Here is a 3,929-nt window from a genome sequence, read left to right on the forward strand (position 1 = left end):
AATATAATTAATATTTATATAACAAAAATATAATAATAATTTTAATTACAAGTAATTAAAGTGTATATTATATATTACTTTATTTCTTAATCCATCAAATGTATTGTCCAAAATATTTTTACACACATTTAATTTTGACAAACAACATCTTATTATTAGATATACATTCCACTAGATTATGATTGATAAAGTTTATTTATAATTTTATACTATATTTTTTGTATTTTCATTTTTTATTATTATTTTTAATTATCTCTAAAAATTCTAATTTTTTAATTATTATACTATGAAACACTATCTATTGAAAAATATCAAAATTTAATTACTCTATTGGTTCCTATAATTTTATAAAATGTTTAATTAGGTCTCTATACTTTTTTTTCTTTTAATTGAGTCATTGCACCATAAAATTAAGCTAATTACTGCTAAGAGATACTTAATTAAAAAAAATTGATACAGAGACTCAATTAAAAAAAAGTATAGAAACCTAATTAAAAATTTTACAAAACTATAAGAACCAACAGAATAATTAAACTAAATATCAACAAACAAATATAGTTTATTTCTCAAAGCCTATATAAATTTATTTTGAAAAATATTCACACTAATAAATGAAGAGGAACATATCTTCTTAAAATTAATTATATTATATAATAGAGTATATAAAAAGTTTTCTACTATATAAAGATACTAAAAAACACAACAAGTCAATATTTAGAAAGAGACTAACTTCACAGAGTTTTATTGTTGTATATTTTTCTTTGATTTGTTTTGAATAATTATATTAAATTATATACAAATTAAAAATATTTTTACCTATAACATCTTTAAATTTATACTATATAATATAATTTGTATAATTTATTTAGTTTTTCACGCAATGCGCAAATCTTAATATAATTGTATATAATTATTCATGATCCCTACAAAATGAGAAGTAAGTCAAAAAGACGAATAAGAAGATGCACAACAGTCTTTTTTGATGTTATTTCATTACTCAAATTTTAAATTAAAAATAAAATTAAGCACGTAAAGAATATAATTTAAATATTAAAAAGATTCATCATACGAAGAATTATGATAAATTAACTTATACAGAATAAAAATAATAAAATTTATAATAAAAAGTTATAAAAACTTAAATAAATAGAAAAAAAATAAAAGAAATAAAAGGAATGGAGTACAATAACGAATATAATAATGCTCCACATCCATATAAAAAATTTAATCAAGTCATCCAAGTACTTTTTTGTTAACGCGCCTCCTCCTCTTCCAAGTTACGTAAAATACACACTCACCCTCTCTCCCTCCTATCAACATAATAGATTTACGTAAACCTCTTCCTCAATGTAAATATTCTTTTTCTTCTTCTCTTCTTTAACGTTAATAATTTGCATTATAATTTTCGGATCTGCAATCTCTCCTGCTCGTTGTTCTTCTTCTTTTTTCTTCTCTTCTGCTCATTATTCTTCTCTGCTGCTGTCCTTCTTCTTCCTGTTCTTCTTCGTTTTCTTCTTTGATTTTGTGGATTTATCTTCTTCGTTTTCAGATTTTAATATTCTATCAAAATAATGAATGATTCAACTTCAAATCAATTGAATGAGAGTGTTTTGAATTATTCTTCTGAAACGAATCAAGAGGACGAGATTTAGATTATTTTTTGAATCGAATTGAATGGAATGCAATTGTTAAATTGAATTCAATTGATAATCTCTAAATTGTAGACACAGGTATTTTGAATTTGATTTTATATAATGGATAATGTCCCGTTCATTGATTCACCTTAATAATGTGTTCGGTTCATTATGCAGAAAACTGTTTTGAATTTGATTTTATACAATGGATAATGTTCCGTTCATTTAGTATTATACAGTTGTTTTACCTTAATAACGTGTTCGGTTCATTATGCAGAGTGGATGAACAATTTGTCCCAAAGGTCGGGATGACTTTCAAGACACTAGGAGAAGCTGAAAAGTTCTACAAAAATTATTTTAAACTTACCGGTTTTTCTACCAAAATAAGAAACACGACTCGAAAGGGAGACAAGATTAAGAATCAACAAATCATATATAGCAGAGAGGGGAGGTGGAAATTTAAGATATCTCCAACTCTGAATAGTCACTTTTTTGTGTTAGTCTTTATTGAATAGTCACTTTTTTGTGTTTGATATTAGCTTTCTAAAATTCTTTATCAAATAGTCACTTTTTTGTTTATTGAATAGTCATTTATTCTGTAATGTCAAAGAGTTCAGGTGTTTTTGAAAGAAGCAGTGTTTGCTTTTTTAAACAAGTTAAAAAAATAGTCTTAATTATATTACAGTCAGTCAAACAAAGTATATCCTATTTACTATCTATATCCCCATATGTGAATTTACAATAAAGGCTGGAGAGGACAGTAGATGGCTTTGAGAGCCTTATCGCTTCGGATGCTAGAATCACTTGGTCTCTGATTTTGGTAATAAATATATTTAATGTGTACATATGCTTACGTTATAGCGCAGCTTCTCCTTCTTTGTCACCATTGTCTTCTTCATTTTTGCTGTAAGGACAAAAAATTTGGTCAATACTTCGCTCAATACACCGATAAGCACAAGCATGCATATTTTAATCAAGTGAATCAAAATGGCCAACCCAACTGAACCGTAACACTATTTATGTGCTGAATAAAACGTGATAAATATTCAATTATCAAGAAAAGTTTTTCTGCATGCAAAAAAAACTCAACTGAACACATAACAACCAAGTGCATAAAAATGTCCAACACCACTGAACCGAACATCAATCATGTGCTGAATAAAATGTGATAAACATTCAATCATCAAGTAAATTATTTCTGCATGCAAAAGGACTCAACTAAACACACTAACAATCAAATAAATGAAAATAACCAACTCCACTGAATTGAATTTCATTGATGTTCTGAATAAAACTTGATAAACATTCAATCAGCAAGAAAAATATTTCTGCATGCAAAAGAACTCAATTGAACACACTAACAATCAGGTGAATCAAATGACAAACACTAGTGAATCGAACACCAATCATGTGCTGAATAAAACGTGATAAATATTCAATCATCAAGTAAATCATTTCTGCATGCAAAATGGCTCAACTAAACACACTAACAATCAAATGACTGAAAATGAGCATCTCCACTGAACAGAAAGAAAATAAGAACACATTTCCATTCCTATACTCTAGTTACGCCAAAAAAATATAATTAGATTAAGTCAATTTACTAAACGAAGTAACTCAATTTAGTAAACCTAAAATGCAACTAGGAGAAATGCGAGATTGCAAGATTTTAAACGAACAGTAGTTTTTATCATATATTTCGCAGTCTTTGTTCTTGTTTTCGTTATTTTTTCTTTTTCCTTTTAAAATCTTCTCGTGATTCTTTTTCAATAACGATTTTTGCAGAGAAGACAAGTGAAGTTTGAGAGATTTTGAGAGAGATTCAAAGTTCTTCAATAGCAGTTTCAACGTTGAAGAAGGAATGTTGTTTCATATTCAAGACGCAAATGAATATGTTAATGTTTTCGGTGCTCTGGACGCGTGTAATACACTCTCATTTAATGGTATTGAGATTTTTTGGTATTTGGTCAGTTTGGATGGACTTAGATGAAAAATTATATGGATGTATAGTATGACTGTAACGAATAATAATATTTTATAATTTATAAAAAAATTCAAATAATATAAATGATGCATCATAGGAGAAAAAATATTGAAAGAGTAATTGATAAAAAAAAGATTCTATTGTAATACTGTTAGAAAGATTTATAGAAATAGGTGAAATAAAAAAAAGTAATGAAATTATTTTTTTAATAAATTAAAAAAATATTCACGATCATATAATTGATGATATATATATAAGTATATAACTATTAGATAATAAATTGCAAGACAATATTAATAGAAATATTAGAT

This window comes from Arachis duranensis, chromosome 6, assembly GCF_000817695.3.
Source record: "Arachis duranensis cultivar V14167 chromosome 6, aradu.V14167.gnm2.J7QH, whole genome shotgun sequence".
Taxonomy (NCBI): Eukaryota; Viridiplantae; Streptophyta; class Magnoliopsida; order Fabales; family Fabaceae; genus Arachis; species Arachis duranensis.